Below are 13,701 nucleotides of genomic sequence, written 5' to 3'. Positions count from 1 at the left end.
GACTATCCACAAAAAATGCACCTGTCACATTAAATGGCCTGGAACACCTTTTCAAAGCCACTGCTCTCACAGAACATGTCTACCCTTGAAGACTGATTGACTAGAATCAATTGATTCCCCTAATCCCTCTTCTAGCTAAGAACTAATGATTGCCCTGAAACTGTCAGCCTGAGTGTCTGACTTTTTTGGTTGTGAGATGAGAGCATCACATTAAATATTTGTTGAATAAAAGAATGAAAATCTCAGTAAAAAGATGTTTTCCTTAGAAATTTGGTTATCCTATTTCTTTGGGTTCTGGATCTAACTATATCTGTGATTGTTTAAACCTCCCTTTCAAAACTTGTGAACCAAATCATGGTAAAGGGAGGAGGGTACTGAATTGGGAGTCTGGGATCATGATATCAATCCTGCTGCTAATATAGCTGTAGGATCTTGACAAATTCTAGAACTTTCCAGGCCTCAAGACCTTCATCTTTCAATTGTGAATGCATAACCAGGTATTTTCTAATGTGTCATTTGGTTTTCTGATTCTTAACTGGAGAGTTGAAACAATTATGAACCAATTAGTTGTAAAAGACTTTGATGGAACAAGCTAGACATTGGGTCTTTGACAACCTTTTCTCTTCATGTTTATTGTTGACACTGTACCGAATAAATATCTGATCATAAATGAAAATGACAGTCTATTTTCCCAGAAATGTTTCTTTCCATCTCCCCTCCATCATTCTTATTTTCATCATCTTAATCCAGGCCATCAGCATCTTTCCCTACTCCATCATGCTTTTCATTTCTCTGCACCCTTATGTACCCCCAACATTTGTAAGGTATCTTTTCTCAAGAAAAAGCTCTGGTTTTAGGGGTTAAGGTCTAAGGGCTAACCTAATCAGGGAGTCCAATGTCTTCTTAAATCTGGTTTTATTATTTTTTCAGTTTAATCTTTTGCCAATTTCTTTCCCTCCTCTTCTCTTTAGATACTGACCTTCACCTCCTCCAGAGAATGCAAACAAGTCAAAATTAGTTAAATCAATCATGCATTTTCCCCATTTTGTGCTTTTGGCCATGCTGTTCCTGATGCATAGTATGTCCAGTCCTTTTTTCCAACAGGTGAAATCTATTTGTTTCTTAAGTTCCTGTCCAAATATCACCCTTCTTGAGAGTTACTCTGAAAACAAAGAAAATTTTCTCCTTCCCTCATCTGAAATTATCTCACAGAACTTTTATATAACCCTACTTTAGGACTTAACACACCACATATATTTAGGTGTTGTTCTCTATACTTTCTCTGGTAGATTATGTGCTTAATTTTTTATTTATCCATCCATTCATCCAACATTTATTGAAGATCTGCTATTCATCAGGCACTTTATTAGAATGCAGAGAACAGACCTGTAAGAACTGATTCTAGCTTTTGACAAGTTTGTCTATGTGGAGAGGTAACTTTTAAGTCAATTTTAATTTGCAAAACAGAATGCTAAGTGCCGTGATAGGGAACAGTCTGCACAGAATACTTTGTAAGAAAAAAGTGTATGAAAAAAAAAAAGTGTATGGCATAGGAGGGTCAGAATTACGTCCAGGGAGTTTCGCTGGTTGGCCGGTTGGGGCAAACCATAATTTACTAACTATTCAGGGGCTTCCCTGGTGGCAAAGTGGTTAAGAATCCTCCTGCCGATGCAGGGGACACGGGTTCGAGCCCTGGTCCGGGAAGATCCCATATGCCGCCAAACAACTAAGCCCGTGCGCCACAACTACGGAGCCTGCGCTCTAGAGCCCAAGAGCCACAACTACTGAAGGCCAGCGCGCCTAGAGCCCGTGCTCCGCAACAAGAGAAGCCACCACAATGAGAAACCCGCGCACCGCAACGAAGAGTAGCGCCTGCTCACCGCAACTAAAGAAAGCCCGCGCGCAGCAACGAAGACCCAAGGCAGCCAAAAATGAAGAAATTAATTAATTAATTAATTTTTTAAAAGATCTGAAAAATACTATTAAAAAAACCAAAAAATTTATTAACTATTCAGAGTCTGATATATAATTAGAGCTCAGTAAATGTTATTAAACACATATTCCGAGTATATGAAGGTTTATTTTCTCCTGGGTGTTTGATAAAGGTCATTGGTAGTGAAGATATTTCAGAGATACGAAGAAGGAAATATGAATGACAGTGCCATTTCCATTCAACCAGATTCCACAAGGAAAATGTCAGTTTGCACACTTTGAGGGCAGGTGTATTAACTACATACAAATCCACCAACAGAGACAAATCGCATTCATAGGAGTTTTGCACAGAGCTTCTTGAGCCCAATCAGACGATAACGAAGTGCAGAAGAGACCGCATTCTGTACTCACCTTCCAGGTGAGCATCAAGGCTAGTGTAGCCTAGACTCTGAAGGAGGCTCAACTCCCTCCCTCAGGCTCCTCAAGAAGATGGGGTGATTTATTTATTGTATACTTGACTCATTTTCCTAGAAAGTGCAAACCCGGTGTGCGGAATCTGTTAGGTGGTGAGAACGCTGGCGGTTCACTGTTCTTTCCTCCACTTTCAGCCTCCCTGTAAACTCTGCTGAAGCCTAACCCAGGGCCTGGGAACCACAACTTCAGAGCCGACTCCCGGTTGCCAGGTAACCACCTGGGCGCGCACAGTCTCCGGGGGTCAGGGGCCGCCCCCGCCTCTCCCCAGGCGCTCCAATCAGCGGCCAGTGTGGCTGTCACGTGGGGCTCGGAGCGGGACCCGGAGTGCCGCGCGCGCTGCCAGGCTTGCGTAGCCCGCCTCCGCGCCCTTCAGACCCCGCGGCCCGGCAGCGCAGCCTCGGAGCCTGCGGCGCAGGAGGAGAGGGCGGTGCGGGTCGGGTCCGGCCGCCGCGCCCGCTTCAGCACCTTCCGCTGTCCGCCGCTGCGGTCGCCTCGTCCTGCAGGTAGGGGCCTGCGGGCCGCAGGGCGAGAGACGCAGGCGGACGCGGGCTGGAGGAGGGCGATCTTCGAGCGATGGGGCGTCGCGGGGCTGGTGGGGGTCCGCCCGCCCCCGCGACGGTCGCGGACCCGCGTGCGCGCGTCCTGTGGGGCTTGGCGGGCGATGAGGCCCCGAGCGCCGGCGCCGCTCACCGGCCGACGACGGGACGCAGCAGAAGCAGCAGCAGCCCTTGCGCCTCTGAACTGCCCCTGGAGTGTCACCTGCGACCCTGACCGGGGACACTGCCTTATGTTTTAAGCTTATTCAGCCTCAGTGCGTATAGAGTCTAGATTGTCGCTCTCGTTACTGTGCCCACGGGCGCTTCTGTAAGGACCCCCGCCCCCCTGAAGGTGGCCTTCGTACTCAGGCTGCGGCAAGAAACCCTGGGGTCAAAGGGAAGCGCGTCCCAGAAAAAAGACAGTATTGAATCTCAGAGGCGCACTGTGTGCTAAGCGAATCTTAAAAATATAATCTTTCCTATTTTTCAGAAGCTAACAAACCCAGACTTACTTTTTTGCATGCAGATATTAAAAGGAGCAAGCATTGGAGCTGACTTTTTTTTTTTTTTTTTTTTTTTACTATATTAAGTAAAAGCAGTTGATTTGAATGAAGTTTAGTGATGCCTTGGATCATGTATCAGAAGTAAAGCACCCTTGTTTTGTAACTTCCATGTCCATTTGTATATGTATTTGTTGACTTTTTTTATTTAAAAGTCTCCAACAATGGTTTGAAGAGAGAGATTACATTTCTTTCATTGTCTGAGTATTTCAGAAATAGATACCCTTCGGAGAAACTCATTTCCCTTCCAATTTTTATAACCGAAATTACGAGTCCTCCTTGAACATTTTAAGTCACCTCAAGTGAGAAGAAGCTTTCCCTTTAGGGTTTGTTTCTCTAACAGTAAATTCTTTGCGGAATTTCAAAGATTCTCTCCAGGTTTTCATATCTGATTTCTTGCTCACAAATCTCCTAGGCTCATCAACAGTGAGAGGATAGTCTTGGTGAGATTATCATAGAACACAGCATGGCCTTGGGTGTTATGTTGTCTCCCTCTTATTGGCATTAGTGGAGCTGATTCTGGGCTTGTGGTGTGGACAGCCCCTGCAGAAAAGCTCTCTTACATCCTGTTGAGATTCTGCCTCACTGGCCTAAGTGTGCAAGAAAGTGAGCATGGTCACATCTTACCTGTGTGAAGGCAGAGATCTGAGAAATAAGTCTGACAGTCTTTCCTGTTCTGTGATCTAAAATTAAATACAGTAATTAAATGCCTTTGAAAAGTTGTCAGTTAATTCATCAGAGTTTGGGGGACCGTGCTTTAGGTGATAGTTTAGAGATTAATGTTACAAATGCTAGGTTTAGGTCATTGCATTGAGAGTTCCTGGGAAGTTTGCTCCACTGGAATAAACCAAGGCTTGTTTGAAAGGGCCCAATGGAAAGAAAACTCATATACTTCTTAAGTGAGCTCCACAAACTTACTCTATATTAAAATGGCTAGTTGAATTTTGCTACTTATATTGAGCTGATTTTCCCTATGTTGATAGTAATAGGAATACTTAAAGAACTGTGGGTATCTCTGAAAAAAAAAAAGATATATTTACTTAAAAGTTTGAAATTCTTCATTCTTTTTATCTTTAATGATTAAATATTGCTGTACTAAAAACTTTTGTTACTACTCACACAATAATCCTATATATTCGAAAGCTGCAAATCAATTTAGCTTAGAAAATAATGTTTTTAAATTCCTCTGCTCCCAGTAGACGGACTTCTAGGGCTAGAGTGTTTTTTGTTGTGTTCTGTGGACTCTACCCTGCAGCCCTTAGCCTGAGCATGGGTGAGCTGCAGCAGCTTTTATATTGCTCAGAGAAGAGTAAGAGTATGTTTGTTTGTTTCTTTTGCCCCAGTAGATACTGGAAGTCCAACATGACTGATTAGATGTCCCTGTCAATAAAATATGTGCAAATTCTCCATACTACCTAATTTTACTTGCCTAAACTCTGTAATGAAGACTAAAATGAAATTCAGACAATTTGGAAGGATTCACATGTCCTTCCTGTATTCCAGAATTTATTCAAAATCAGATCTAATATGCAAGAAAGGTAATGGTTTACCAGATTACTGAATAACGTGTTTACCCAGCCATTCATGGTAATGATGAGTATACAAACATTGCTACTACTTTCTGCAATTGCTGAATTATCTCATCTTGTATTTTGTATCTATTACATGTAGCAGATTGAAATATTAAAGTGAAATTATGTATGTAGCTTCCAGTGTGTCTTCAGGAGCAGAGATCTTATTGAGAATATTATAATCCATAGAAATCATATTAGGAGATTGGGAGGGATTTCTTACTAACTGACACCTCCTTTTCTTTCACGTGAGAAACATATATTAGACCAAGAGTGGCTGGCATTTTTCAGCATCCAAGACCATGCTGTGTTCTGTGATAATCACATGGAGATGATTCTCTCACTGTTGATGAGACTGTTCCTTGGAGATTCATGAGCAAGAAATTAGATATGGATACCTGGAGAGAATCTTAGAAATTCCCCAAAGAATTTACTCTGTAGAGAAACAGATCCTAAAGGAAAAGCTTTCTCTTGCTTGAGGTTACTGTTACTGTTCAAGAAGGACTTGTAACTTCGGTTATAAAAATTGGTAGAGAAATACACTAAAATGATCAACTTTGACCTTTGCCTTTGTGTATCGAAAGGGAAAAAATCCCATCATGACTGACTAGAAGAATTTCAAAACTTCTCATGGTAAAACATGGGCTGTCACATGAGGAGACAAGTTTCAGGTTGTTTTTACTTGATCTCAATGACTAAACAAATATAACTTGAAATAGGCTAGACTTTGTTAAAAAAAAAAAAAAAGCAACCTGGAATTGGAGCCACAGGTGGCACGTGCATCTAGATATCACATTATCAGCTACTTGAGTGAGATAATTTTTTTTAATAATGATAAAGGCTTACTTTTTTATTACTTTACAGGTACTTACAACATTGATTTAGTAGCCTAATTATCTCCTAAAATTCTGGAAGTCTGTATTCTGGTTTAGGAAATATATGTGTCACAGAAACAGGCAAATCTTGCACAGTAAGATCATAGGAGATAATTCAGCAATGTTATTTGCTATTAAAGGGATAATTGATAACTGTCATGTTCAGGAAAGCGCTTATCAAAAGATACAAGAAATAATTTTCCATGCTTCGGTGAGGATGTTACACCATTTAAAATTTGGTTTATAAATTTGAATGCTCAGATGTGGAGAACTCATAGTGGAGGTTGTTAAGTAATTTACCTTATGTTCAGACTTGTTGTTCTCTTCCAGTTGTTGACACTTTAAGTTATGAGCATGTACCAGTATCTCAGGTGGGCTCATTTGCAATTATGTATAATAAGCTCAATTTCATTATCTCATACACAAAAAAACTTTCCAATTGGAAAGCAGAAAATAGTTCTCATTACACAGAGCAGTCGTGTATGATGTGCTGTTGGAAAAACTTCATTTTTCAATACAATACAGCGCCACATGGAGCCCTGAAAATTGAATAGTTGGTTAATAAGAAGTAGGTAAAACTTAATTTTGGCCCATTAAGATAAAACTTTTTGAATGAGTCTTAATGAAAAGAGTTATGCAAATTTTATTTTTAAGATAAACATGGTAGCAGGTTTGAAGGAGTCATTTCAGAATTTAAGCTAGAAGGATTCTTAGAGACCAGTCAATCTAACACCATTAACACTAAACACACAAAAATTAAGTTGCTCAAAATTGGGAAAATTTCAATGGGAAAGCTGGTCTGGAACCTCAGGCTCTAACACTCAGCATTGTGCTGCTCCCTAAAGAGGTGTAAAAATATATCACCTTTCTCTTTTATTATATTTCTTCAAGTGACTAATTCAAAAGTTTGAGTAGTTAAGATTTAGATCACTTTTGTATTTTTTAAGTGACTATTGTACATAATGAACAAATTGCATGTGTTTGGTCTCATCATATGGAAAGTTTGCTTAAAATATTAATTAAAAAGTGTTTTCCCACAATTTGTAAAATTTTTTGATTCGCTCATTAATATGATTTAAGTTTTTCTGCAAAGTCTTCTGTGATTTGGGGGGGATCCAGTTATCTTATAAATTCTTTATCCTAATGCACCTCAATGGTACTTAAGTGTACATAGCCATCACATCTACAATTGAATGTTAGAAATAAGAAGCTTTTGGAAGTTACATCTGAAGCCTGGATTATGGTTACCATTGGGTAAAATTTTGAAGTTGGACGCATTTATTTTCTAGACTTTCTGACCGTTTGGTACTAGACGCCATCTAGAATGGTGTTCTTCGACATGGATCTTAGACCAGCATGCCCTGGGAGCATGTCAGAAGTGCATACTTCCAGGCCACAGCCCTGCCAAATCAGCATATCTGAGGGAGCACCTGGAATCAGTGTTTTCAGGAGGCTCGAGTGATTCTAACGCAAGGTCACGCTTTAGAGGTACTGATAGAAGGTACATTGTGCCACTGGACCTAGTCCTCTCTTGAACTGGTAGTGTTCATATGCAACTCCACCTTTGAAACTTTACTTAAACTACTAAATAAATGAACTCATTCCTGAAAATATTGAATACAATTGTGGATACATTTAAATTTCAATAGTAGCTTTTTGGGCACAATATCTCACTTGCATTATTAATTACATTAGTTCATCTTTGTGGGAATTTTATGGTGGCTAAGGGAATAATTTTTTTTTTTTTTTTTTTTTTTTAGGGAATAATTTTTGACAGGTGGCCCGTTGACTAGATTAGTAACCTGTCTCATATATGCACTGGTCCTGCCTTAGCTGATACAACTCTTCACTTATCAAACTTTAGGATTTATTTCCGGCCTCCTATCAATGTATGGATGCATATATAAAAGAAATTTTGGATGTAGTGACTTGGTGTGAGCTGTTTCTTAAAGCTTTCAAGCTTTAAATCCATTTGATTTCCTTTGCTGGTTTTTCTCAGCATTTGACAAAAATAAATTTTTTTTTTTTTTTTTGTTTGGTACGTGGGCCTCTCACTGTTGTGGCCTCTCCCATTGCAGAGCACAGGCTCCGGACGCGCAGGCTCAGCGGCCATGGCTCACGGGCCCAGCCGCTCCATGGCATGTGGGATCTTCCCGGACCGGGGCACGAACCCGTGTCCCCTGCATCGGCAGGCGGACTCTCAACCACTGCGCCACCAGGGAAGCCCTTGACAAAAATAAATTTTAATACCCTTGGCCCAGAACATGAAAATGCCAGTCTAACTGACTGTTTCTGCCAAATGAGAATCCTGATTTTCAGACACAGATAACATAAAGACCCACCCTACTTGAAAAACTCATATACAAAGTCCAACTTACAGAACAGATGAATTCGAAGGGGGACAGGCATCCTCAGGTTTACAGAACAATTCATGCCATAGCTTCTCAAGTCCTCCTTCATGAGGAATGATCCTATTTATAAAAATAAAGCTACTTATTTTTGCCATACCCTATTATAAAAATAATCCTGCATCTTTATTATGACAATGTTCACATGTTTACTTTCATAATGTCTCTTTCAGTGGAATATTTACCTCTTCTTAGTTTATGGGTGAAAAATACGTGATCTCACTCTTCTATTTCTCTTTGGCTGAGTCTCTCAGAATGGTTAATTGAAGGTAAATGAATGACCCTATTGTTCAAGAAAAGTGTATTACATCTTTGATCAAATTAAAAATCTTTTCCACATTGCAGGTCAAGAGATTCTGTAATCCTTCAGGCGCCTTGAAAATCTAATTTCATAATTCAAATCCATATAATTTTCACTTTGGTGGTTAAAATGTAGGAAGTATAAGAATAAATATCTAGATGAATGATAGATTAAGTATATAGATGGATGATGAAATAACTGCATTCACTTTGCCACATCTTTGAATTAGTGTTCTGGTCTTCTCCGTCTTACCTATAATCCTTTGTTTTGCTGATCAAATTGGAATTCATACTGGTATAAGTGGTCATTCTGTGAGTCCAAACTAGAACAACCATAATGACCTTATTCTTTTCTATTTGCTATCTAATCCAGGATTTTAACATAGGTTAATACTGTACCTTGTGACCTATTTTATCATCTAAGCTTTTAAGAGCATTAGGATTTGACATATGTTGGGGATGCTGAGATATAATGCCAAGCCAAGCACATGAAAGGTAAATTTAGGAATGATTGAAATTTAAGAGATTAATCTGGTCAGTAGAAGTTACCAGAGGCAGTTTATCTGATAAACATCTTTGCTATTGTTGAACTGAGTAAGTAGTTCTCAAGCTTTGCTGTGCTATTTAAATCATCTGGAAATGATGTTAAAAAGCAGGTTTCCAGACTCCACCCCAAGATCCACTGGCCCTAGATTGTGATCCAGGAATCTTCATTTTTAGCAAGTTTCTCAGTTAATTCTGATGCAAGAGACCCGAGAACCACACTTTGAGATGCACCGATTTAGAGATTTTTGAAAGTATATTTATCCTTGATAATCTATGGCTGTACATATCAGTGAAAATAGTGCTCATTTAGAATTATGGATACTAGACAGAGGAAGAAGATCTCAAGTCAGTGGGCTAGTGGCTGCTTAAAAAAAAACTTCCATTTTGTTTTTCTTTGCAATTTCCAAATGCTTTCTAATGAGCACGTATAGTAAATACTAATATATTAACTATATGTGCTCACTAGAATTTTTTGCATCACTCTGAGCATATAGTGTATTCAAATTTTAAACACTGATTTTCAACATGATATTTTTAGGTTTTTAAAAAAATTACTATAGGCAATAGATTTCTATTAAGAAAATTAACAAACTTCTGAATAGGACAAAGAGGAGTTCAAGAAAACTACCCTGACTCTCTGCATGGTGATATGTTTGTGACCCTGACCTTTGAATACACATGTTTATATACTTTGATCGATTTTTCTCTTTCTCAAGGCTCCCCGGAGTGCTTCCGGGTCAGAGTCTCTGCTTTTGCTGCTCCCTCTGTTTAGTGCGCTTTCACGTAGTACCTATGACACGACTATAGTACCTTTTTAAATTTTATTATTTATTTATTTTTGGCTGTGTCGGGTCTTCGTTTCTGTGCGAGGGCTTTCTCTAGTTGCAGCGAGTGGGAGCCACTGTCTTCATCACGGTGCATGTGGGATCTTCCAAGACCAGGGCTTGAACCCGTGTCCCCTGCACTGGCAGGCAGATTCTCAACCACTGCACCACCAGGGAAGCCCTATTTTTACTTTTCATATAGTCAGATTTTCTGGTAAAAATACTTCATTTTCAACTATTTTGTTCTTACATATTAAAAATATCATGTGACCTAAGCTAAGAGAAGTATACTGTATAGATTGTCACTTTGTTACTAGTGGTTAGAATCACCAGTAACTGGAGGGTGTTGTCAGCTGTATTGATTTGTTGTTTTCCAAGGGTGAGCTTTCAAAGTGTTCTTAGGATGTAGCTGTTTAATATTTTTGGAAGGTCTTGTCAAGGCATGAAATGCTGGGATGGGAGCTATGTGTCGCTACAGATCGCTGCCAGCGTTTAGGCACGTGCTGGTGGAGATTGCTCTGGGGCACACCCCTGTGGAATAGTACCGACTGAGGAGTCCGAGGATCTGCCATGGGCGTGGCATTAGCAGGCATCCACTGTGAACCATCACGCTGAGTCATCAGACTCTGTGGGTGTTTCTGTGGACCCCCAAATGCATATCCTTAATCTAGCCCATCTCAGTCCCCTGCTGCTTGCTTTGCAGACTTTGGTTTTTACCCATTTCCTGTTGTGAGATTATTTATTCCTTGTGTCCACCTTCCTCATCCGCTTGTCCCTGACGTTGCTTCTAAAAATACTTGTGGGTTAAAGCAGCATTAGTGCATATCTCAGAGAAAGACTTAACATGTTGCAAAATATGATGGCTGGGGGTGGTAAATGGGGCAGGAAACTCCAGGGGTAAAATAAAAAGATAAATGAAAGTGTCCAAGTGAAGTTAGAAAATATAATCCAATTATACAACACCTACGTATGTGTGGACAAGTCATTTCAGTTTATTTTCCCCTCTTAATTTTGTTCGTATTAGAAAGCACTGCTGTGGATTCTTAGTGTATAGTTTCTTTTTATTTAGATTATATACCTGACAGCAGAAATGTGCAATTTACTGTTTTGTACCAGCAAATTTGCACATCAGCATAATTAGCATAAAAGAAACATTGTGAGCTTCCTAGAAATCTCCCTCATGGCTCCTGTCTGTCACTACTTCCTTTTCCCTGAAGAAAACTCTCTCATAACTTCTAGTAGCATAGATTACCTTTGCTGGTCTTTAAACTTTTATAAATATTAGAATCCTGTGATATTCATGTGTGACTTTCAGTCGTCATTACATTGTATGGTTCATCCACTTCGCTGTGTATGGTTCATTTGAATTATTGTATAGTACCCCAGTGTACGACTGTCCTATCATCTGATCTCCCAGATTGCGGGAATCTGGTTTTTAGGGGAGACTTGTGTGTCTCCCTCTCCTCAACCCCGCTCTGAGGCAGCCAAACTCCACTTTATATCCGGGGTGGGTGCTGAGTAAGAGAGAAAGCACCTCTTCAGCGGCAGATCTGGGCTTCGTTCTGGCTCAGGATGGGAGCCCAAGATGTTTTCCTGCCCACCCCCAGGGGCTGGTAGCTTTTGCTTCTTCCCTTCTCCCAGCTCTGTGGGCAGGAAGGAGGGTTATCTGTCCCTCCCTAGAAGCAGATGGGCTTTGCTTTTACTCCCTCCCCATTGTCCCTGGGGGTGAGGATATGTATTTCCTCTCTACGAGTAGCCGAAGGCTTGTGCTCCATTTGGGAGAAGGATTCAGGGACCTATACAGAGTTGCATGCCTGTCAGCTCTCAGTAGCCAAGTGCCTCCTATGTGCCTGAGCCACTAAGGGGGACTATGTCTGATTTGCCCCCCTCTTTCTCCTAAGCCCCCGACTGAGGCCTGAGGAGAAGATCTGACAGGTGAGTGCAACTCAGCTTGCACCGGGGACCTCCAGTTATTCTGAACTGATGCTCTAGCTCATACCGGCCTTTAGGACTTTCGCAGATTTTATCTGACTTTCTCCTCCCCGCTTTGATGGCAGTCACCTCTTTCTCCCACTCCCCGTCAAAGGCGAAGCCGTTAGTCTGTTTGTCTCCCCATCTCCCCCGACTGGTCTCCTCACTCTTTGGAATTCCCTTGATCGCTTTGCAGCCTGACGATTTAATATTCTCTTTCTCCAGAGAGAACATGCTTTTGCTTTTGGAAAGTATGAGGGTAGGGAAGACCCCCTCAATGCAATCATTGAATGAACCTATTTGAAGCTGAACTTCAGTCTTTGTAAAGGAGAGTCTATTTCACGCTAGTGTCAGGGTGTAGACCCACGTGGTTCTCACTGAAAGGGCACCATTATTAGGCCGTTTTCTTCCTTGGCAGCATATGGACGCCAGTTTTTTTCCCTCCAGTCCCATGAGATTATGAAAAGCTCTCCATAGCATCTTAGTATTTCAGCCACTACTTTTAGAGAGTCAGATCCTGTTGGGGGGAAGTAGCATTCCCCCCTCCCCAGCCCCACCCTGTTCCCTACAAGAGGGTAGCTGTGGAATGTCCTCCTCATGTTGATGGGTGTGAAAGGAAGCAAGCCTTACAGCCGGAGCTTGGAGCTGGAACATTCTGACTTCTGCCCACATATCGCTGGGGAAAGTAAGTCATACGGCAAGTCCAAAGGCAACAGGCCCGTGATGAGCTCATAAAAAGGTATAGGTGCAGAGAGGGATATAAAAAGGTCATGACCCGCAGTCAGACCACAGGTTACTTGTGTGTTGTGTGAATCCCTGCAGTAAGTTTTCTGACACTGCAAGCCATTTTACTTTATTTATTTATTTTCTTTAACACAATGACATCTAGCCTTTGATCCTTTTCATTTCCTTCCATCACTAATCTTAAAAGGCAGGAAAAATTTTCTGACTACGAATTAAGTTAAATTTGTGATTTTAACAATAAATTAGTCAGTTAGACCCGTGGAGGGATACACAGATGTAAAGATGTGGAGTAAATGTCACCATGACTTTCTCCTTCCTGTTTCAGTTACTGCTAAGTGATCGTGACATGCTTCCGCTCTGAGATCAGCTAAAGGTTTCAACCCTGCGCTCCAGACCATCAAGGAGATGTGAGAGTTGAACACTATTGACCATTCTTATACTAAATGAACCAGATTCTATACACTCTCAGATAATCAAAATACCTGAAATACAATCAAAAATATGTATTTTTATGCAAGATAATATTCATCTGCGATTCCATGATGTGAAATATTTTACTTTTCTTAGTTCTTGCAAATATGGTAAATAGTGCTCATGGAAAAAGGTCAGGAAGTATGACATGAGAACTGTTATGTGCCCTACAGACAAGGTATTCCTTTTAACTATATTGTATTTATAGTGACATAGTAAATACTTGGTACCTTATATGATTATAAACTAATTTTACCAATTCAAGTTTGCATTTTATTTTCCCTTTAAAAATTAATTTCTGAAATAATTTGATTAGTCATTTCTCTGCAAGGAATTGAATGGTAATCCCATTTCCCTTGTTGATGAGTATATTACCTGTAATTTGGATACATTTCTTTAGCCCCTTTCCAAGTTGCAGTTATGTGTGTATATATATATATATACACACACACACACACACACACACACACACACACACACACACACACA

The 13,701-nt window shown here is 40.5% G+C and overlaps 1 protein-coding gene across 1 annotated transcript in view; it reads left to right on the top strand.

Annotated features, from left to right (window-relative positions):
* Window positions 1–2,779: 2,779 nt before the first annotated feature.
* WDR17 (WD repeat domain 17) overlaps window positions 2,780–13,701 on the top strand; it is an 86,470-nt gene continuing 75,548 nt past the window's right edge. Inside the window, exons 1-2 of the mRNA XM_027122519.1 lie at window positions 2,780–2,909; window positions 13,067–13,148. The gene's annotated coding sequence lies outside the window, so the exon portion shown is untranslated. The remainder of the gene's footprint in view (window positions 2,910–13,066; window positions 13,149–13,701) is intronic.

The sequence above is a fragment of the Aethalodelphis obliquidens genome, unplaced genomic scaffold (genome assembly GCF_003676395.1).
Source record: "Aethalodelphis obliquidens isolate GAN/ISIS:26980383/991018 unplaced genomic scaffold, ASM367639v1 scaffold25, whole genome shotgun sequence".
NCBI classification, from domain to species: Eukaryota; Metazoa; Chordata; class Mammalia; order Artiodactyla; family Delphinidae; genus Aethalodelphis; species Aethalodelphis obliquidens.
Note: the sequence above shows the minus strand (reverse complement) of the source record. Positions and strands in the feature narration are given on the sequence as shown.